Source organism: Bubalus kerabau, chromosome 22 (genome assembly GCF_029407905.1).
Source record: "Bubalus kerabau isolate K-KA32 ecotype Philippines breed swamp buffalo chromosome 22, PCC_UOA_SB_1v2, whole genome shotgun sequence".
Classification (NCBI taxonomy): domain Eukaryota; kingdom Metazoa; phylum Chordata; class Mammalia; order Artiodactyla; family Bovidae; genus Bubalus; species Bubalus kerabau.
In genome coordinates, this window is record NC_073645.1 from 11,977,793 (window position 1) to 12,001,977 (window position 24,185).

Here is a 24,185-nt window from a genome sequence, read left to right on the forward strand (position 1 = left end):
CAAAAGAGTTGGAGGCAACTTAGTGATTAAACAACCTTATTTAAATAACAGGAGTGGTAGTGACAACATAGAAATTAAACCACAAAATCCATTGTTTCACAGTATGAGACACCTTGGATACAAAATTCTGTCTGAAGGATGTGTTGTCTCTGCTTAGCTATTCAGTGAATGGAAAAATCCCGTCATAATAAACACCGGGTTTCTTTTATTTTCTTCTCAGTGTTGAGGCTCTGGTTTAATAAGTCCTTTACACTTCACGCTATGATATGTATTCCTTTTATTTTTTTTTCACTCAAATCTCCATTTTATTGACAACAACATGAACATGCTAAAAAGATAAAACTTCAGAGATTTCCCTTTATACAAGTATTTTTCTTAGCTCTCAAATACACCAAACATTTTAAAGTCTCTTTGAAGAAAGAATACAGAATATGTGTTATCTCCCCCTTTCTTTTCATTTTTGACATTATTTTCTTCAAAGATAAAAATTTTAAAGTATCTTATTTTGGAATATAGCCAATTAACAATATCATGATAGTTTCAGGTGGACAGCAAGGAGACTCAGCCATACATATACATGTATCCATTCTCCCCCAAACTCTCCTCCCATCCAGGCTGCCACATAACGTTGAGCAGAGTTCCCTGTGCTATACAGTAAGACCTTTTTGGTTATCCGTTTAAATATAGCAGTATGTACATGTCCATCCCAAATTCCCTAACTATCCCTTCCTCCCACCCTTTCTTCCAGCAACCATAAATTCATTCTCTAAGTCTGTGAGTCTGTTTTGTAGAGAAGTTCATTTGTATCGTTTCTTTTTAGATTCTGTATATAGGGGATGTCATAACGATATTTCTTATTCTCTGTCTGACTTATTTCACTCAACATGACAATCTCTAGGTCCATCCATGTTGCTGCAAATGGCATTATTTCACCCTTTTTAATAGCTGAATAATATTCCATTGTATATGTGCACCACATCTTCTTTATCCATTCCTCTGTCTATGGGCGTTCAGGTTGCTTCCATGTCTTGGCTATTGTAAACAGTGCTGCAATGGACATTGGGCCGCACGTATCCTTTCAGATCATGCTTTTCTCTGGGCATATGCCTGGGAGTGGGATTGCAGGGTCATATGGTAGCTAGATCCCTCAAGGTTGAGGAAGGAAACTTGTTGGTCCAGCTAGGTGTCTAAGTAGGAGGAGGGAATAAGCATTTATTTAGGAACTTTCGATGCAGTCCCTCATGTCCTCCTCATAGTAACCTATGGAGTAGTTAATGTTCTTATCCACATTTTATAGTTGAGAGCAGTACAGCTTAGTAAGTCTGCTAAGTCACTTCAGTCGTGTCCAGCTCTGTGTGACCCCATAGATGGCAGCCCACCAGGCTTCCCTGTCCCTGGGATTCTCCAGGCAAGAACACTGGAGCGGGTTGCCATTTCCTTCTCCAATGCATGAAAGTGAAAAGTGAAAGTTAAGATGCTCAGTCATGTCCGACTCTTAGCGACCCCATGGACTGCAGCCCACCAGGCTCCTCTGTCCATGGGATTTTGCAGGCAAGAGGACTGGAGTGGCTGCCACTGCCTTCTCTGGCAGTAAAGCTTACTGATATGAAATAACTTGCCTTAGGAAGTGCCAGTGCAAATGGCAGGGCTGATTCCCTCCTAATTCTAAGGCCCTGTTTTCAATCATTCTTATCTCTTTCATCTGTTAATGTAACAGATGTCATGTACACTACAATTGTCAAAATGAAGATTATTCTGATGATTGAAACATACATGTAAACTGTCTTTGTGGATGCAGATGAATGCAGTGAAGAAACCGAGAAGATGAGGTGGTCGCTTTGAAAGTGATTTTCCTCAGGGGCTTTTTGGAATGTTGTGTGTAATCTTTAAAAGATGTGGATTTGAGCAAATGCTGTTAAAAGGCAATAAATGTTAGTCTGGAGGAGGTTCTGCAGCCATTTTTAGAATGGTAGTGTTTGGAACTGAACCCAGCATTTCACCTCAATAATACAAAGCTTCAGTGTTCTAGTGGGTGAATGCATATACTCAGGAATAAGTGTCCTTAGAAATAATCACAGTGACTTACATGTAACTCGACCTGGCCTTGTTCATTATGTGGGAGCTGCACAGTTGAGCATTCATGAGTTGCAAGTTCCCAAAGCCCCACAAGCTACGGGCCTGTTCTCTAGACGTACTAGAGGTTTCACTGACATTTCCCCAGCTCAGCACAGAATTTTCATCTTTCATGGTTCAAAGAGCCTGTGTCGTATACACAGGCTCATTACCAGAACAAATTGCAAAAGAATATGAAGAAAATACACTGAGGTAATGAAACACAGCCTTCAGCGGAACATTTACAGGGCTGGTGTTTAGAAGGGCAGCTAAGACCTGTGCTGAACACTATACTTGTGTGGTTCAGAGCATCTTCTGAAGGTAGTTACACATTTCTAGGGGACTCCATTTGGTATGTGTTGTGTTTCCATGAGGGTAATTGCCACCTCCCAGAATTACAGCAAGGTTCCTCTGGGTATTCACGATACCTTTCTTTCATCATGCTCATCAAGGCTTTTTCATAAATTCTTCTTAATTATCCTAGGAACTCTCTGGAATAGGTGGGTATAAGTATTATAAATCTTTACTAAAATAAAGCGATGTTAAAAATTCCCTAAGACCTTCTTGTGAGCCCATATGACAATAGAGACAACCCAAGTTTGCCGAGTTTAGTTGGCCTAGTACTTCATTTAGTCTCAGAACAGAGAGAAGCTCAGGGACACCTGAATGATATTTGGAATGAAGTCTTTCTTATTGTGGTCACACAAGATGATTGTGTGCTGTGAAACACCATACAGCCTCATTTTCATTTTGAGAGCTGGTGCTGTGAACACTATAATAGATGAATTAAGTGATTCAGCTCATTAGACCCTTTTTTTTTTTTACATTCACCTACAAAACTAGCATGTGATCCCTGAAATAGAGAAGGTTATACGTTAAAACTTTTCTACCTTTATTTTGATGTGGTATATATGTTTATTTTAATGAGACTGGAAACTAAACCATGTCTTTGCAGCTAATTCATGCTGGATTACCTTCTTATTTCCATGAGACATAAAAATTTTGAAGTATGTCTACATGATGGCACCCTGCTTGGATCTGTGTATAGTTGTTATAAAGTACAGAAAGAGTTATTACCTTAAAAAGCTGATACAGACAGGGGCTTGAGGAAAGTGAAGGATACAAGAGTCAAGGAGATATCTAACTTGATCCTGTAGACCAGGAGTTAAGAAATTCAGTCCTGTGGCCAAATCCAGCCCTCACAATTTTGGTATAACCTGTAAGCCAAGAATGATTTTTAAAAAGTTCTGGGGAACTCATTGTTATGTCTCCATTAATGATACCATTGAAAATATTGTTCATTAATTACAACACATGATATACTCTTTATAAAGATCTGTGGAAGAAATTTCTATTCAGTCTTAGTATCAATAGCGGAAAGGTTGTATTTTTTCTGAGGATTTTTTTTTTGTATAATCGTTTGGGACTTGTACATTCCATGACTGTCCAGGTCAGTCCGCCTGCCAGAAAGCTCGGAAGTGGGTTTGTGGCTCATTTTCTATTTTTGTGCCAGTTTCATGCTTGGCATCACTCACTTTATGCCCCTGTGTTGCTTTTTCTTTTCTTTTCCACGTCCACTCAGAAGTGAGGCTTTGCTATGCTTTATGGATCTAGTAAGTCATGAACATTTATTAAACATGACACATATATTAAGAACATTAAAATATATATTAGAGGGACTTACCTAGCAGTCCAGTGGTTAAGACTTTGCCTTCCAATATAGTGGGTATGGTTTCGATCTCTGGTCAGGGAGCTAAGATCATCTATGCCTCATGGACAAAAAATCCAAAACATAAAGCAGAAGCAATATTGTCACAAATTCAATAAAGACTGTAAAAAAATCTTTTAAAAATATATGTATATTAAATTAAAAATAAGATGTACTGAAACTTTAGCTCCAGAAACTCACAGAGCATTCCTTTTGGTCTCATCTCAGAGAACTCTTCACCTTTTCCCTACTGTTCTATGACTTTCCAGGGCTCTGTGTCTGTAGGACCTTATGGAAACCAATCCTGAAAATGCTTATTAAGTGCTTTGTGGCCTAATGATCTGTCCTTGCTGCAGGCTTATCAGCAACCCCCCTGAAGTTGGATAAAGACATAGATCAGATGTTCTTCATCTAGAGTCCAGAGGACTTAGGAGGGTTGTGAACTTGGATGGAGAAATTATTTTTATAACCTATAATAGAAATTTATCACTTCCTTCAGTGATGATCACAGACAACAAATCATCACATTATTAATAGTGCTTGTGATTATGTCAGCAATAGAAGGCACAGATATTTTCAGATTCCATAGATTGTTGCTCATGTTTCTGATGTCATGAAAATTTCTGTGTTCTTTATTTCTCTGAAAATAAGATAATTATTATAGCTGCCCATCTAAACATCAGGATCTTTTTATTTAATATCCTGATAAAGACATATATTTATTACCGCCCTGTAATTTTTTAATTGATAACTGTAATTCATTTTTTCCTTTGCAATCCTTTGTGTTTTATTTTATGCATTTAAAAACATTTTTCTGAGAAGGGTCAGTAGACCACCAAAGGAATTCTTCTAAAAGGATAAGAAAGTTCTGTACATGGGTACACCCACGTAGGCCCACACACACAGTTTTTACAAGCAGTTCCAGAGGGTTCACAGAAGTCCAGACAAGGTTCATGTCTAATAAGCAGTTTAGAAACTCAGGCCCTTGTTAGCTAAAATCCATGATAGAAGATCCACATGAGGGAAGGGGTTTATTTTATTTTTTATTTTTTTGAGGCTCAGTTCAAATGAATCACTTCTAGGAATCAACCTGCAGTGCTTAGTCATAATCTTAGACTTAGTATTGATTCTGGCTGTCATCATTTAGAATTATCTCTTTCATCAATTAAGCAAGGAATGTACAAATCTTCATAAAAATAATCTCTTGGCTTTTGCCACATCAACTCTTGACATTTTTCAGTGAGGAATTACAAATTTGCTACTTCGGGGACTTCCCTGGCGGTCTAGAGGTTAAGAATTCGCCTTCCAGTGCAGAGGACTGAAGTTTGATCCCTGGTTGGGAAATTAAGATCCCACATGCCAAGGGGCAGCTAAACCTGCATGCCACACGCAAAGATCCCACATATCACAACCAAGACCTGATACAGCCAAATAAATAAATAAGTATTAAAAAAAAATCTACCACTTCACACTCTTTGATTTTTAGTTTGTATTGGAAAGAGCTTTGAGTCTTTGAATGGTCAGAGGTGGACATGTTCATATTTCATAAATTTGGAATTGGATAAAAAATACAAATGCCACTAGATGTTAAGTACATAATACTTTTCCTATTGTTCTATTCTGAATGTTTTTGTTGATGGTGTCTGTACTAATCAAGCATATTTTTTTGTTCATGAAGCCACAGTTCATTTGAAAGTATCATTCTGTGCTAATATTTGTGTGTTGTACATCCCTGGTTAGGAGTTGCTTTACAATGCATGACTTTTATGTTTTTTTCTGTTCCTTTTATTGTACTGGAATTCTGAATTCTCTCCTTATTTTATTGAGATCTGAGGAGGACCTTAGAGATTATCTAGTCTGGTGTTTCTCAACTCTGCTAAACTTTACAAAATATTGATGCCTAGACACCACTCCCAGAGAACTGGATTGAATTGGTCTGCGTGGGGTTCTTCAAAACTTGGGTAAGAGGTTCCTTGGTCTGGCCTGGCTAGAGAACGATCACCTAGCTTACTTCCTACCCCATACAAATGTGGAGCATGGAGACATGCCTGAGGTCCTCCAGCTAGCTAGTAACAGATGGGTTTTTCCCTACTTCAGAATGCTATTTGCTCTTTAAAGATTTTTTTTTCCCCAAAAAATGCTAGGCCATTTACAAGCTAACTCGGACTTCTGTGATGGCCACATTCCTCATGGAATATTTAAAATTAAATAGTACAGCTGCAATATTTAAAAACTTGCCATCCTTGTCCTATTTTAACATTACCTAATGAACAGACAGCTTTCTGGAAAAACCTGGAGATCTTTCTTTCTTAGTCAGTTGTTCCTGGCTGTGGTTACAATTTATCCCTGGACATTTGCCCCATTCCTGAATCACAATTAAGAGAGTGGCTTATTTTAGTAAGTAGCTTATAATTCTTAGTAATACAAGTCTCTAGACCTTACTGTTGAACCTAATGTGTCCCAATGGGAATAAATCTAAAAACAGTCCCTTGTCACATTTGATGGCTTTGAATATTAAAGATCCATGTTGGAAGAACTCTCCAAAAATAAGCCTGCCTTTCCATGTGATTTGCCAGCATAAATCCAACATTTCTGGGATATACATATAAGGACCTCATCAGCAGAAATGCTGTTCATTTATATATTTCATGCCTATCATCTGAACTTACTAAAGAAAGAAAGTGAAGTCACTCAGTCGTGTCCGACTCTTGGCAACCCCATGGACTGTAGCCCACCAGGCTCCTCCATCCATGGGATTTTCCAGGCAAGAGTACTAGAGTGGGTTGCCATTTCCTTCTCCAGGAGGTCTTCCCTACCCAGGGATTGAACCTGGGTCTCCTGCATTGTAAGCAGATGCTTTACCATCTGAGCCACCAGGGAAGTTACTAAATGAATCAACTTACTAAAATGAATCAAATTAATTTATAACCATTCTGACTTTTTCACCCACACTAATAAACTTCTTGCCTTGTTTTGTCTGATCAAGGATTTTGATCAACTTTATATATCTTGGAGAAGGCAATGGCACCCCACTCCAGCACTCTTGCCTGGAAAATCCCATGGACGGAGGAGCCTGGTAAGCTGCAGGCCCTGGGGTCGCGAAGAGTCGGACACAACTGAGCAACTTCACTTTCACTTTTCACTTTCATGCATTGGAGAAGGAAATGGCAACCCACTCCAGTGTTCTTGCCTGGAGAATCCAAGGGATGGCGGTCTATGGGGTCGCACAGAGTCGGACACAAGTGAAGCGACTTAGCAGCAGCAGCAGCATATATCTCATTGAGCTTAAAAATTAATAATGCTTTGCTTTATATAACACATCTTCACAGAGATTATTCATTCTTAATGCAGTAAATGAGAGGGGAAAAAAACAGATTTAATATAGATAATAGGTTTAAAAAGATTATATGACTCAAGCTAGTGCAATTCTTTTTTTCTAATTTATTTTTTATTGCAGTATAGTTGATTGACAATGTGTTAGTTTCAAGTGTGCAGCAAAGTGATTCAGTTTTATATATATATATATATATATATATATATACACAGTGGAGGGGAGAGAGAGAGAGAGAGAGAGCCACCAGGGAAGCATATATATATATATTCTTTTTTAGGTTCTTTTCCCATATAGATTACTACAAAATATTGAGTATAGTTCCCTGTGCTATACAGTAGGTTCTTGTTGGTTATTTATTTTATATATGGCAGTGTATATATTCTAATACTATCACTGAGTCATGTTTGACTCTTTGCGACCCCATGGACTGTAGCCCACCAGGATTCTCTGTCCATGGGATTGTCCAGGAAAGATTACTGGAGTGAGTTGCCATTTCCTCCTCCAAGGGATCTTCTTGACCCAGGGATTGAACCCATATCTCCTGGGTCTCCTGCATCATACGTGAATTCTTTACCCGCTGAGCCATAGAGGAAGTATATATTTTAATCCCAAATTCTTAATTTATCCCTTCCCCTGCTAATGACAATTCTTCAATCAATGGCAGGTTTTCTGATCTACAGTTGGTTTCTTTATGACAGGAGCTTCCATTTACCTTCTTTTTCCTTCTGTCTCATTTTGAAATGAGTTTGGTTATAACTATTTTGAAAAAGACCCTGATACTGGGAAAGATTGAGGGCAGCAGAAGAGGGTGACAGAGGATTAGATGGTTGGATGGCATTACCAACTGAGTTTGAGCAAACTCCAGGAGATAGTGAGGGACAGGGCAGCCTGGCGTGCTGCAGTCCATGCGGGTACAAAGAGTTGGACACAGCTTAGCAACTGAACAACAATTTTGAAAACAATGTGTCCATATATATTAAACATAACAAAATTCAAATTCTCCTTTTCCTATAATTCTCTTTAAAACTATCAGAACAGAAAATAAACTTCACCTATAGCAGGTCAGAATATCTTAGAATCAAAAATGACATAGATTAACTGGCTTGGCCTCTAGTAACCAGGATAGAGAAGAAAAGGGAATTCTACACTAAGCCCTCTCACCATCCCTGTGTAGAATCAGCATGGAGAATTGCCTCCCCAAGAAAGAGCCGTGTTTCCCTTCTAGATCATCTTCATTTTTGCAGGCAATATAATTTCAAAGTTTTGTAGAGTATAATCCCTTTATCAAGTTACTCTGGGAGAGCTATCTGCTATCTGTTTATGGGACAACATTATCTATGCAGTGTATAAGGTTTATGTTATACACATGCATGAGGATTGCACTTTGAACCAGTCCATATCTAGGGCTGATTCTAGATCTGTACCTGCCAAAGGATGAGCGTTTTAAAAATGTGATCACAGAGATGAGAAAACAGTCTTTTTTTTGACCCAGAGGGATGGTATGGGGAGGGAGGTGTGAGGGGAGTTCAGGATGGGGAACACGTGTACACCCATGGATGTATGGCAAAACTAATACAATATTGTAAAGTAATAAGCCTCCAATTAAAATAAATACATTTATATTAAAAAAAATTAAAATAAATTAAAAAAAAATAAATGCTATGCTTAGCCTTACGAATATAGATAAGCATTTTAATGAATTAATTTTGAAAAGACTTGATGGAGCAAAGGTTTAAGCATAAAAAATAAAACCAAAAAGCTACAAGAAAAAAATATGAATCTTATGATCTCAGCTGGGAAGATGTTTCTAAGTGTGACACAAATTCAGATACCACACACACAAATACACATACAAAATTTTTTTTTAATTAAAATAAAATCAAAAGACAAACAACAACCTGTGGGAAATTTTATAACTCAGAGAAGACATAGTTCTGTTTTTCAAAATATACAGCATTCCTACAATTCAATATTTTAAATTATCAACAATCTAATAAGGAAAAAATTGTGGGAAAAGAATATGAAGTTCACAGAAGGGGAAATGCAAATGATTCTTAAATATGTGATAAGATGCTGAGTCTCATTTATTATAATAAGAAATACAAATTAAAAGTATGAGATTGAATTTTTCACCTATCAGACTGGCACAGGTAAAAACTTAACATGTTATATTGGCAAATGTGTGAGAGAAAAAAAACATTCTTATACATTGCTGCTGCTGCTGCTGCTGCTACTAAGTCGCTTCAGTCGTGTCTGACTCTGTGCGACCCCATAGATGGCAGCCCACCAGGCTCCCCCGTCCCGGGATTCTCCAGGCAAGAACACTGGAGTGGGTTGCCATTTCCTTCTCCAATGCGTGAAAGTCAAAAGTGAAAGTGAAGTTGCTCAGTCGTGTCCGACTCTTTGCCACCCCATGGACTGCAGCCTACCAGGCTCCTCCGCCCATGGGATTTTCCAGGCAAGAGTACTGGAGTGGGGTGCCATTGCCTTCTCCAAATAAAGGGTTGGAAATAGCCTAAATATCAATCAATAGGAGGATTGTTTAAGTACATACTATGTACTCTTCTGTTATTACTACAATATATACATAGTACAAATTAATTTGCCGCTGTTTAAAAAGAATGAGGTATCCCTGAATTATACCAATCTGGAAATATTTCCAAGCATTTTACTAAGTAAAAAGGGCCTGATACAAAAGAGTGTCTGGTTATATTTGGGAGAAAAAGGAAAAAATACCTATATAGTTATAAGCACATAGAATATCCCTGGAAGGATACATAGTAAATTAATAGTATTATTGCCTTCAGCAAAGATAACTGAGTGTCTGGGTAGGAAATTTACTTTTCAAAAGGAGAAAGCTGTATTTATCTATCTTTCTAGATAATGTATATATAGTCAGGAACTGTGAAGGGTCTGTGATTTTATCCCACTTGCAGTCTACTTACCTTGCCATAATTTCATGGATAGTGGCAGAAAACAGCTCCTGAGTCAGAGACAAAAGGCTTTATTACTTACAGCACAGCAATCATGAACATCAGCTTTTGTGTTGGTTTCTCTTGCCCCCATCTCCCAAAAGGGGCATGCATCTAGATGGATACCTGCACAAGCAGTGAGTTGTATTACAGGAAAGAAACTGTAAGTGAAGGGAACCTGAATCTTTTTTATGATGGGCAGTAAGGAGGCTGGGCTTCCTTGGTGGCTCAGTGGTAAAGAATATGCCTGCTGATGCCGGAGACACAAGAACTTCAGTTCAATCCCTGGGTTGGGAAGATCCCCTGAAGTAGGAAGTGGCAACCCACTCCAGTATTCTTGCCATGAGATCATGGACAGGGGAGCCTCGCTGGCTACAGTCCATGGGCCGCAAAGAGTTGGAATGACTGAGCACACACACACACAACACTCGCCCTTTGTTCTTGGAGGGGATGTTATCTCTCTCAACCAAGACTATTCACTATACAAACATCATTGAAAAGATAATCTGAAATAAAAAGCAATTAACACTCTGCACAGCAAAAGATGGGCAGAGACACAAGAGAACAATGGAGAATTATCTGAATCTCTTATTTATTTGTAATATTGTGCATTCATATACATTTATGGGCTTTTTGGGGGGGTTAGATATTTTATATATTTTATAAATGTATATATATACACATACATTTGGCCACTCGGTGTGGCATGCAGAATATTAGTTCCTTAACCAGGAATGGAACCTGTGCCATTAAGTCTTAACCACTGGACCACCAGGGAAGTTCCCATATATGAGGTTTGAAGACTAAAAGTAACTCTTGATCATTTGAGCCTCTCAAATAAATTGTGTGGAGTGTGAACTCGTTAGTCATTGGTCACATTACTAGGCCCAGATCTGGTGTCATTTAACTACCTCGATCAAAGAATGCAATGGCCACAAACTGCACTCTGCACCTGGTCCCCTACTCTAAGGGTAAGTTACTGGTCAGGAGGAGCCCCAACCAAGAGTAAGAGCGTGCATGAATCCCAGCTGCTTCTCCCCACGGCAACAGATGACAGGAGCTGCCACTTTGGGCATTGGTAGTACTCTCAGTTTGGGGGATTAGACCCATTATTTTCTTTAGCACTGGAGTGAATGCTAAAGAAAGTGCTTCCTTTATTTGGCTTCATTTAGCTCAATTTCACACTGAAATCAGTTTTAGGCCTTTCCTTTGCAAAGTATGAATTGAAAATGGGTGATGAGGAGGGAGAGACTTTCTTGGCTTTGGCACCTGGATAACAAAGTAGCCCAGGAACAAGCTTTCATTCATCTGCGGAACACACTGGACTTGTGTCTTAGAGGTCAGGGTGGGCCCAGAGGGGTCACGGATGGTGGGTCTGTGAAGGGATGAATTAGCGTCCTGTTAGAAAGGTGCTGGGCCCCTTCTCAGTCACCTTGAATGCCCTCTTTTTTGCAGCAGCCACAGCAGTGGCCCATATTTTTAAACTTTTTATTGAAGTATAGTATATGTATATGAAAATATATAAATCTTAAGTGTTCTGCCCGATAAGTTTTCATAAAGTGAATATACTTGTGTATCTTAATCCAGCACCTGGATTAAGAAACAGAATACTATCCAAATCCCAGAAGCCCCTTTCAATTGCTAACTCTTCCTCCACAGGTAATCATCTGATTATTTGTACTTGTACAAAATAGAGTACAAGTAGAATGGTATACCATACACTCTGTATATGGCTTCTTTTGCCCCAAGTTATGTTTCTGAGAGTCCTCCATATCGCTGTCCTGTTTGTGTGGGGTTGGAATTTGTTCATCCTTATTGCTGCATAGCAGTCATTCTCAGTCGGGGTGATTTTCTCCTCGGGATATTTGGCATTGTTTGGAGACATTTTCTCGAGGTTACAACCAGGGAAGGAGGGAAGTTACTGCTAACCATCTTATAATGCGCAAGACAGCCCTCCCGCAGCAAAAGCCCAAACGCCAGTAGTGCTGAGGTTGTAAAACCCTGCTGTATAATAATAATATCCCATCGTGTGAATACACCACAGTTTCTTTACTCACATATTTCTTAGGGCCTCAACTACAGCTTTCATGAACATTATACAACTCAGGCCTGGCTTCAAAGTTCTTGAAACCATGCTTACCACAGTCTCATCAAAATAAAAAATTACCAAATAAGATATGCTTTTTATACTTAGAGTAAGTGTTAAAGTCAAAATGAATTCCTATGTACAGTCTTAAGTCATAGATAAAAATTGTGCATTTTGGAATCACTATAAGAATTTGAAGAGATTCTGAATGAGAGGACGAGATGTGCCAAATCCAGGTTTTTACCAAAGAATAAAGATCTGAAGGACCGTGATTAAAAACATCTTTACTGAAATAAATTTACATATCATAAAATTCATATAATTTATTAAATAAGTATACAAGGCAAAGATTCTGAGTAGATTTACAGAATTGTGCAACCCTCACCACAATCCAATTTTGGAACATTTTCATCACACCCAAAAGATCCCCTGTGCCCATTTGCAGTCACTGCTGTTTCTACCCTGACATCATTACTTCATTCTTTTTTATGGCTGCATAGTATTCCATTGCATGGATATGTCACATTTTGTTTATCTTGTCACCAGGTGATGGACAGCTGGGCTGTTTCCAGTTGTGGCTATTATAAAAAATGAACATGATGGTTTTTTAAATTGAATTATACTTGATCTACAAAGCTGTGTTAATTACTCCTGTACAGAAAAGTGATTCAGTTACACTATATATATTCTTTTATATTGTTTTCCATTATGGTTTATCATAGGATATTGAATATAGCTCTCTGTGTTATACAGCAGGACCTTGTTGTGTATCCATTCTATATGTTAAAGCTTGCCTCAGCTGACCCCAACCTCCCTCTCCATCCTTTCCCTAATGCCCTCCCCTTGGCAACCACCACTCTGTTCTCTCTGTTTGTGATTCTGTCTCTGTTTCATAGATAAGTTCACTTGTGTCATATTTTAGATTCCACATATAAGTGATGGCATATGGTATCTGTCTTTCTCTTTCTGACTTACTTGACTTAGTATGATCATTTCTAGGTGCGTCCATGTTGCTTCAAATGGTATTATTTTGTTCTTTTTCTTATGGGTGATTAGCACTCTATCGTATAAATGTACCACATCTTCTTTATCCGCTCATCTGTTGATGGATATTTAGGTTGTTTGCATGTCTTGGCTATTGCGACTAGTGCTGCTATGAACATAGGAATACATGTATCTTTTTGAATTATAGTTTTGTTCTGATATGAGCCCAAGAGTGGGATTGCTGGATCATATGGTAATTCTAATTTTAGTTTTATGAGGAACCTCCTTATTGCTTTCCACAGTTCCAATACTTTCCACAGTGTTGTTTCCACTTGGCTATACCGAGTTACATTCTCACCGACAGTGTAGGAAGGTTCCCTTTAACATGAAGAATTTTAAAGCATAGTTAGGTAATTGGCAAACACAAGTAGGCTTTTGAAGGAAAGACATGATTCTGGGTCAGATAATCTGTATCGTTTTCAAGGATAATTTGACTAATTAAAAGAAAATAGGAAGAAAAAAAAAGACAGGAGAATGGCATAAGGAGTATTAGACTTAAAGGAAAAGGAAATATCTGACATTTAACCATACAGACTGTAGCATTTTTGGAGGATATTATAAACAAATAGGCTAAACTACAGGGCAGCGAAGCTCTGCCTTAAAAAGAAAGATAAGAATAATTGGTTGTATTCAGAGAAGTCATTAAACATGCCTCATTTTAGTATCCTGTGATAAAATAAATCATAGCTTCAAAGGATAGACTATATCCATCTACAGAATGGATATGCAAGGGACCACTGTATCCATTAATAAAAAATGATGTAGAGAAGGAGCACTCAGATCAAGTCAGGCTTATACTTCATAGAATTGTGAAGATCACAGACAAAAGCAGAAAGAAAGTATTCTTTAAATCATAAGGCTATCTTTAACAGATATTAAGGCTTTTGTGTTAGTTGCTCAGTCATGTCCAACTCTTTGAGACCCCATGGACTGTAGTCTGCCAGGCTCCTCTGTCCCTGGGATTTCCCAGTCAAGAATACTAGAGGGTAGCCATTTCCTTCTCCAGCAGATCTTCCCCGTCGAGGGATCAAACATGGGTTTCCTGCATTGTAGACAGATTCTTGATCATCTGAGCCACCAGGGAAGCCCAGTAAGGCTTACCCCTTACTAAAGAATCCACCTGCAGTGTGGGAGACCTGGGTTCGATCTCTGGGTTGGGAAGATCCCCTGGAGAAGGGAAAGACTACCCACTCCAGTATTCTAGCCTGGAGAATTCCATGGACTGTTTAGTCCACGGGTTCGCAAAGAGTTGGACACGACTGAGTGAACTTCACTCACTTACTAAACACAGTAAGACTCCTGAGGCCAAACATAGGGAAATTGGTCATTGAGAGTCAAAGGGATTTCCTGGAGGTAGAATTGCCTCCCAAACACCAATGGAATGGAGAGCTCCCGGAGTAATGAACCTGCAGCCTAACCCCATCACCTTCACTGCTGCTGCTGCTGCTGCTGCTGCTAAGTCACTTCAGTCGTGCCGACTCTGTGCGACCCCATAGACAGCAGCCCTACAGGCTCCCCCATCCCTGGGATTCTCCAGGCAGGAACACTGGAGCGGGTTGCCATTTCCTTCTCCATCACCTTCACTGAAGGTGTTCAAACAGTAGGAACCTATTCTCCAGGCACATGGGATCATGTGGCTTCATGGAATGAAAGTTGTTCATTTTATTAGACCTGCACAATTACCCAGTAGCTGTGCTTGTGAGGTGTCAGGTGAGAATGAAGAGGGTCAGAACACTTGCTGATGGGTTCCCTCTCCTTTCCTCCCCTTCTCCTCCCTCATTCCTTCCAGGGGATAGCTTTAAAAAAATAATACACAAAATTCTTAACATAGCAACTCAATCTCTTTTTGCAATAGAATAAACAAGATAAGGGACTTTTCACATTACAAAAAGACATCCTTTTCAAGGATTTGTTTATACAGCGTACATATGCAGCATTATATATTCCAAAAGGCAAAATGAAGCTGAACTGTTTAAAAAACTAAGATAAAACAAATCTTATAAGTTTTTTCCCCTCATTTTACTAGAAAGGTAGTTAAGCTATATCGCAAATTCAAGCTCATATTTTTGGTGAACCTGTTTAGTGTTTTCCAAGTTTATTTGGCCAATGCCCACTTTTTTATTCCCACAGACGACATAGTATCCCAAGGGACAAGCTGAAGACTGCAGTTTGTGAAATGTTAATGGGGCCAGACTTCATCATTTATGGCTAGTGCCTTATTTACATTACAGATTGAACTCGCAAATGAATCTAGTTTAGATGAGAAATTGAGTAGTCCTTCATCCCCATTCAACAAACTACCAGATTTTTCTAGTGCCTCCAATGAGGTGGATTGGCTCTACTTTTCCTGACCATAGATAATATGATATCCAGCACCACTCATCAGTCCACTGCATTGCTGCACCCAAATGAATTATTTGCCATGAAATCTTATCCTCAAGGTTCTAATCAACCAATCTAAGCTGAATAAATATTTGTTGTCTTTAGTATGTTTACATTCAGGCTTAGTATGGGTATACTCTGGCTGCCACAAAGCATGCAACCTTTGTAAATAACAGAGAAAACAAAATTAAAGTCTAATATTGGAAATTGTAAATGACATTCATGCTTTTTAAATCATGTTTTTATCATGTCAATTTGAAGAAATTCAAGTGTACATTTCTATCCAGGTAAAACAAATGTCTTAAACAAGAAAGAACGGAAAGAGAGAGGGGGATGGGGCAGAGAGAAGGAAGAAAGGGAGGGAGTGAAGGAGCAGAGGCAAGGGGTGGGGAAGGAAAGGAAATGCAAAACTGTAACTTTGCTTACCTGACCCAGGTTCCCATCTTGATAGTTATGTCCATAAAAGCTCTGTGTTTGCTTAAGTTTTGCTGAGTTAGTTTGTTCCTGTGGGTCTTGCAGAAGAGCAAAGCTTAACACCTAGCACCCCACCCCCAGTCTTGCTGGCACCAATCAACAGAGGGGCAGCTTGTAAGGTAACTACACAGAGTCCAGTTGGAACAGCCTCGGGGCTGATTTTCCCCAGTGGAACCAAGAAGACCCTTGTTTCTGTGGCAGATTTAATAACTAGTATTCAAACAGGGCATCTTTATAATTTACATTCTGAGAGGATTTCCCTAGGCTATAAAACCACCTTAACTCAATGAAAGTTGTTCTCTATTCTTGCACTGGAGTTTTAAGATGAAGTCCTTAAGATGGAAAGTTACGTACACGATAATCACTCAGAATATTTATAATAGACAAAAGTTATAAAACATGGCATTAAAAAATATGTTGGGAAAAGAAAGAAAATACCTAGAAAAACAAGCATGAAATGATAAAAAAAATAGTCCCACCATCAACATGAAGCCATCTGCCCCAAATGAAGCTATGTGGACAGTGTTGCTATGGAAGATGTGCAGGGTGTGTAAGTGGGGGTAGCTACAGGGCTCCCTTTTAGCCTGGGCAACATAGGTAAATGCAGGGAACTGAGTGAGTCAGAAGGAGGAGAAGCATAGAGGAAAAACACAGTCAGGCTGAGAGGTTGAGCTGAGCCAATTGACCGAGCCCAGTGTGAGGACAAAGCATCTGGACGCCTCACTCATCCATCCAAGGAGTGGGGTTAGAGGGTAAGGAGGTTTTTGAGCCCTGAGACGCACTTTGTGCTTCTTCCACAGATTCTGAGGGTAGTGCGGATTATTCCTAATTGTGTAGTTCCTACATGCAAACTAGGCCCAGAAGCATGGAAGTTCAACAGTGTGGGTCTTGTGTCTGTCTAAGGGAATAATGCCTTCAGCCTTACATCTGCTCTGTTTCCATCACCTGACAGGAACCAAACAGAACTCTGTGGTGTGAATTTGCGTTAGTGTGCAAAGTTCCTGTGTGTATCCTGCAGAACTTTGGTTGGAAATATTTTGTCTTGGTGTGGATTCATGAAGGTTTAAAGACATGGTCAGGCATAGAGAATACGGGAGAGGGATTGGGAGTTTGGGATTAGCAGTGAACTAGTATAGATAGGATGGATAAACAACAAGGTCCTACTGTATAGAATATACTGTATATTCGAGATCACGTGGTAAACCATAGTGGAAAAAAAAAAAAAGACTGGGTTAGGCAACCCAGCTGCAGTTAAGAGCCACTTTTCACTTCTACTTATTCAGAAACATCTTGCTTGTACTACATAGTAGCAAAAAAGTAACAGTTGATATGCTGCCTGCCTAGCCAATTTGAATCCATTTATAGCTATACTGTATTCATATGGTCTAAAAAATGCAGCAAAATAGAGTTGTGGGGTGATCTTAATGCATGATCAATGAAGACTGAAACCCACCCATCAAGTTAATCCTGTGTTAAAAAAAAAAAAATCTTAGTCTTTCCCCTCCAGACCTAGATTTTTGCCTTGACTTAGCTGGATCATTGTTGCAAGAGTCTTTTTCTGTCTACTTGTGTGAAAGCAGCCATGGGGAATATAGTTGCATGTGGATCGTTTGTCATTCAGGTTGTAGTTGCAAAGGTAAGCCATGCTCTGTGTGAGTCCTCAAGCAACAGCTCAGCTGTGCTCATCACAGGTCTGATTCATGGCATGACATGTCAGTTGCAGAGTCGGCTGTCTCAGGAGGTCTGCCTTGTCTTTGAACACTACAGATTATTTGTTTTGCCTGTCTTTGAGCTCTAGATAAATGAAATCACTCAGCATGTACGTCTTGGGTGTCTGATTTCTTTCAGCGTTGTGTTTGCAAGACCCTTCCTCATTGTTGTGTGTCATTGTACATTGTTCATTCTCATTGTTGTGTAGTGTTCCATTTTAGTGAAACGCCACGATTTACTTACCAGGCTGCTGCTGAATGGCAATTGGGTGTCTTTCAATATTTATAACAACTTGTGAGGTAGGTGCTTTATTCTGTCCATTTGGGGGAGGGGGAAACTAAGGCTTTGAGCAGCTTTGGAATTCATTTATCTCAGGTTACATAGGCCTCTGTGGTCGAGCCAGACCTTGAGGCCAGGTCACTTGACCTGTTGTCTCCCCTCTCATTCTGTTTCTTGAGTGAAGCGCTTCTTTGATCTGCTTTTTGGCTTTCTTCTGTCCTTTAAACTGATTCGATCGTGAACCTGTAGGACCAGTTGGTGTTTAGTCCCTAAATCATGTCTTTTTTGCAACCCCATGGACTGTAGCCCTCCAGCCTCCTCTCTCCATGGGATTTCCCAGGCAAGAATACAGGAATATGTTGCCATGATGTACTCCAGAGGATCTTCCAGACCCAGGGATCAAATCTTCATCTCCTGCATTAGCGCACAGATTTTTTATCACTGGTGTCACCTGGGAAGTGCCTGTAGGCCTGGAGCAGGAGACAAATCCCTGTCACCAAGCTACATATGGACGCATCCCTTCCCCTGCTGCTGCTGCTCCTGCTGCTAAGTCGCTTCAGTCGTGTCCGACTCTGTGCGACCCCATAGACAGCAGCCCACCAGGCTCCCCCGTCCCTGGGATTCTCCAGGCAAGAACACTGGAGTGGGTTGCCATTTCCTTCTCCAATGCATGAAAGTGAAAAGTGAAAGTGAAGTCGCTCAGTCGTGTCCGACCCTCAGTGACCCCATGGACTGCAGCCTTCCAGGCTCCTCCATCCATGGGATTTTCCAGGCAGGAGTACTGGAGTGGGGTGCCATTGCCTTCTCCGATCCCTTCCCCTAAGACTAAATAAAGCTTTGTTCCTGGGTCTACTTTACTGAGCTTAGAGTAAAGGCTCTCCCAGGTGGTTCCAGTAGTTCACCCGATGTGTCCAAATCCCTATAAATCCCGTATGTGGACTCAAGCTGGGCTCCCCACTTCAAAAATATATTTAAAAGCTAAATCGACTCTGGAGATGAGAGTTTAGCACATCTATTTTGTTTGTATATCTCTGGCTTTAACTGTTTTGATTCTATGATATATGAAGAAGCCTGAGGACTGTTTGGGGGGTTTTATTTGTATTTTTCTATATTGAGGATTTTTCCCCCCTGTATTGAGCCTTCTCTGGATATTTGTAATGAAACAAATGTCAGTTCATGTTTTATTTTTTTTAGAAACATTTCACAAATACATTTTTCTTCCTGTTGCTTCCTGGGAGACATTCAAGGGAAGGCTACAGATTAACACTGGAAAAAAAGACCAATTTTCTAGCCCTGAGATCAGGAATCCAGTATGTTTATAGGGTGGAAATGAGAGGCATAGGCAGGACTCCTCACTCCCAAATTCCATCATGCATCTCTTCCCTACCATCTTAGAACAATGCAGAAGTTTGCTATATCTTTGCTGTGATGACAGGATAGAGTCAGAGGAAGCCTGCATCTCCTCGTAGGGGACAGATAATCCCACCCAGAAATGCAGCTCATTCATTTTGTTTCCTACTCTGGAATGGAAGGGGTAATTTTGACAGCCTTCAAATCTTGATGGAAGTTTTGTCTTTAAATAACAAAGTTAATTGTGCATGTATGTATAGATAGGTTTTAGAAAAACTTGTAAAGGCCTTTAATAAAAGTTAAATGTGCAGTCCATCCTTTGTAGAATTTCATCATTTTCTTCCAGACCCTTCTTTCCACTGTGGAATCTGTGAGCTGTGCTAGCCAGAAGAGCAGCAGGTTTTTGTTTTTTGGGTTTTTTTTTTTTTTTTTTAAGGGTAATTTAACTGATTGGTGGATAGAGGGGGAGGGGAAAGCTCTTTAAGTGTGTCTGAACTCAGTCTTTCTCCACTTGTGAAACTGCATTCTCTTCTCCCCAGTGTCTTCATGTAGTCATCCTCTTGCCCTACCACACACTCCCTTGCCACACCAGGATTCTGTATTCCATCTCAACCACCTTCTTAGCCAATGAACCTACTCACAACTAATTTAAGGCAATGTGGAAAGCTGTTATTTCTTAATATAGGGTATTAGGTCTTGCTGGAAAAAATTATCTAAACTTTGAAAAATATTATGTCTGACATTTCAGAACTGGTTGTAAAACTCTAGTCTCTTAAGACAAAACAAACTGTTCGCCTATAATGTAGTTGTCTTTAGCAGCTAACAGTTTGGAACCCAGACTTTTAAGCCATCCTTTCCCCCTGGTTGACACCAAAGAAGAAGGGCATTCCTTTGGAAATACTTTATAAAGAGAGAACTTTTAAATGAAGTATTGAAAAAAGAATGAGGCACAAAGATAAATATCTTCAGTGTTCAAATGGCTTATGTATATAATAAAGGCAAGGCTAGAACTTTTTTTTCTGAGATGTAAACTGCTAGTAGTGTGGTAGATAAAATACAAGATGTCCAGTTAAATTTGAACTTTAGATAAACAACACATAATTTTTAGTACAGCCATAGCCAAACTATTGCATACTATATTTTTATTTGTCAAATATGGCAACTCACAGACAGTTCAATATGGTTTCAGCACAATTTCAATCAATTAATATTTTTTGAGCGCTTTCTGCATGATGGTTAAGCTCAGAAGTAGCCTTAGGCAGGTCTTGTGTGTGTCTTTTACCATTGTACCCACAGCTCCTAGCACAGCTTTTGGCATATAGCTGGTGCTCAATGAACATTTTTTTTTTTAATTAATCAAAAGGATAACATAAACTCTAGAATATGATGAATTTATGACACACATAACCTAGGTAGGAATACAAGCTCACACCTATAACAAGATAATATGACTTTGTTGTTGCAGGTCAGTCATTAAGACTTATCCAACTCCTTGCAACCCCATGAACTGCAGCACTCTAGGCTCCATCCAGATTCTGAATATATAAAGGTTTAATCCTACTTCAAAAAGAAGTGATAACTGAACAGGATATTGAACAATAGTCTTATCTGAATTTGATGCAATCTTAATTATCTGATTTAAAGCCACTCTACTGGCATATTACTGAAACAACCCTTTGTTTTTCTCCCTTGCTTGAAGTTATACTTACATTCAATCATTGCACCAATTGCATCCAAAGAGTAAAATGGGAGAAAAATTGAAGTTCCAATTGAAAGACTGAGAAATTTAACTACACTAAAAAAAAAAAAAAAGTATGACAAGCAACACCATAAACAAAGTTATAAATAACATGATTTATAAAGTCAAAGTACAAAAAACCAATGGGAAGATTACCTAATATATAAAGAGCTTCTATAAATCAATGAGCAAAAGACCAACAATACAATAGAAAAATGAAGAAAAGGTATAAATTTGAAGAATAAATAAAGAAAATACAAAAATTCCTAAACACAGTCAAAGGTCTACAATCACTCGTAATAATAGAAATTCAAGCTAAAATCATATTGAAAAAATCTAAAATCATATTGAAATACCATCTTTGTCTATCAAATTGGAAGAAATCCTAAAGTTTTGATAATGCACTCTGTGGCAATGCCATGGGGAACCTGAAACTCCCATGTATTGCTGGTGAAAGTACTGGTAAAATCTTCTGTTGATAGCAATTTGATTATGTGGATCAATATCAAAAATGCCCATACTAATTGACCTCGTAATCTCACTTCTAAGAATTAATCTCATAGACATATGTTCACATGTGAGAAATCAAGGTAATTAATTGTTGCATTGTTTGCAGTAGTAAAAGTTTGGAAGCCTTTGAAATGTCTGTCAAAAGGGAACTAGTTAAATAAATTACGGTATATCCATACAGTAAAACCCCCACTCCAGTGTTCTTGCCTGGAGAATCCCAGGGACAGCAGAGCCTGGTGGGCTGCCATCTATGGGGTTGCATAGAGTCGGACACGACTGAAGCGACTTAGCAGCAGCAGCAGCATACAGTAAAACAATTTCCAGGAATAAAATGAATAAGAAATCTCTCTGTATTGATGTGGAAAGATTTGCCAACATAGACCAGCAAGGTGTGTCATAGTGTGGAAAAGTGGATTAAACAAATAGTATATACACATTTTAAAATTTACTTCTTCTTGCATACAGAAACCAACAGGAGGACTTTCCTGGTGGTCCAGTTGAGATTTTGAGCTTTCACTGCAAGGGGTGCAGGTTTGATCCCTGGTCATGGAAATAAGATCCTGCATGTGGTGTGATGTAGTAAAAAAAAAAAGATTCAAGAAACCGACAGGATATAGAAGAAACTAATAAAAGTGGATACCTGTTTGCAGAGGTAGGGAAAGTGGAGATGGGGCACATGAGTGATGGGAGTGAAAGCAAGACTCTTCCATGTATCTTTTGTATATACCTATATATTAATATTTAAGGTTTGTGAGTCATATAGATATTACTTATTCAACAACTAAATAATAAAAAAAGAGAATGGCTTGTGTATCAGCCCAGGAGCAGAATACAGCTTAAACTCTGAGGGGAACTTCAGGGATTCAGACTGACAGGTGTGTAGAATATGAAAGTAGAGTGTGAGAGATGAGAGGAAACCCGGGAGCTGGCCTGGCGCTGAACTAGGTCAGAGCTGGCAGGAGGCAAGGAGTCCAACCAGGCTAGTAAAGGTGATTTCTGGGTAGTTTTAGAACAAATAGACTCCCTTCAGAGGAGGGAGCCCAGGAATGGATTTGGGAAAGGGCCCAGGTGATCTCTAGGAGCCAGATTAAGTAGAAAGGACTCAGCGTTGGGAAAGTATGTCATGAGATAAGCAAGATACACATTGTCTACAGTCCAGACTATACACTCTAGGGTATGTGTGTGTGTGTGTGTGTGTGTGTGTAGGGGCAGGGAAGGCTTCTGTTAGGCAGCATTTGTGTGTTTTAGTGCTTTGTTGGTCAGCCCCAAACACATCTTTATCAAGAAGCTGTGGTAACTTCTGACAGCTTATTTGCCTGCTATGGTCTTATTTCTAAACTGAGCTTTTACGATCCCCAAAGACCACTCAATTTGGAGTAAGAAGACAGATTTGAGACCCTAAGCGACCAGCTGTATGACCTTGGGTAAAACACTTAAAGTCTTTGAACCTCAGTTTTTCTGTCTGTGAAATAGACATGAAACAAACCATAGCCTGCTGTGTTTTGTGAAGCTCACATGCAGCTTTAGAAATTCTGAAGTTGCTAGGACAGGTGAGGGAGTGAGCACTGGTGCTGTTTTTGTCTCTGCTTTAGTTAGTAGACGCAGCTGCTCGTTCTGCACCTAAATGGAATGGCCACACACTGTTTGCTCAGTGCTGAGTTAGAAATAGCAGGGTACAAGGAGCTTTCACAGCTGGACAATAAAGGAGAATGCCTTTAACAATATTGCTTAACTCCTTTAAACAATAAAGGAGCGTTGCGGGAAGTCAGATTTCCTTCTACACTACATGTTTCAGGGAAGACTGAACAGAGGGAAGCAGTCTTCATAATTTTAACTATCATCATCCCCTTAATTATTATTATTGTCATTATTCATTACCATGAGTTAACAACTATTTGTCTCATTTTAGCTAACATTTAGTGAGGCCTTGACAACTGGCCAGGCCCCCGTGCTGTTTTATGTACATTTCCTTTTTTCATCCTCATATGACTTCCCTATGGCAACAACTGTTATGAAAACTATTCTACAAAAGAAGGAATGGCGAGTTTAAGGAATTTGCTCAAGGACACACAGCTGGGAGCCGTAAGAATCAGGATGCAGTACCAGTCACTCTGATGTGGAGCCCATGCTCTTAACCTTTACACCATCTGTTTCTTTAAGGCAATGCAGTGGAGGCAGGTGCGGTGGGGGCAAGAGCATCCATCTTTCTGCATGGTGAGTTTTAATTCATGTTGTTAATTTCATCAGACAGTACTAGCAGGTTTGGCTGCCTCCAAATCTGTAACTCAGCCAAGATTTTGAAAAAATGTGTGACATCTTTATTGCCCAATCCTACCACCTGGGCATGCATGTTCTTCCAAGACTATCACAGCCCCTGGCCCTCTACCTTTGCCCATGATAGAATCTGAATAATGAATCAAATTTTATCAAATATCATGAGAATGAAAAATTAGTTTACATAAAAATACTAAACATTCCTTCAGTAA

At 39.3% G+C, this 24,185-nt stretch overlaps 1 protein-coding gene and 1 non-coding gene across 2 annotated transcripts in view; one reads left to right on the plus strand and one right to left on the minus strand.

Moving 5' to 3' along the window:
• The window catches only part of PAPSS2 (3'-phosphoadenosine 5'-phosphosulfate synthase 2), a 94,882-nt gene that overhangs the window by 10,840 nt on the left and 59,857 nt on the right, over window positions 1–24,185 (plus strand). The gene's annotated exons all lie outside the window — the stretch shown is intronic.
• TRNAC-ACA (transfer RNA cysteine (anticodon ACA)) lies at window positions 6,629–6,700 on the minus strand. The gene has a single exon. It is a non-coding gene; the product is annotated as a tRNA-Cys (tRNA).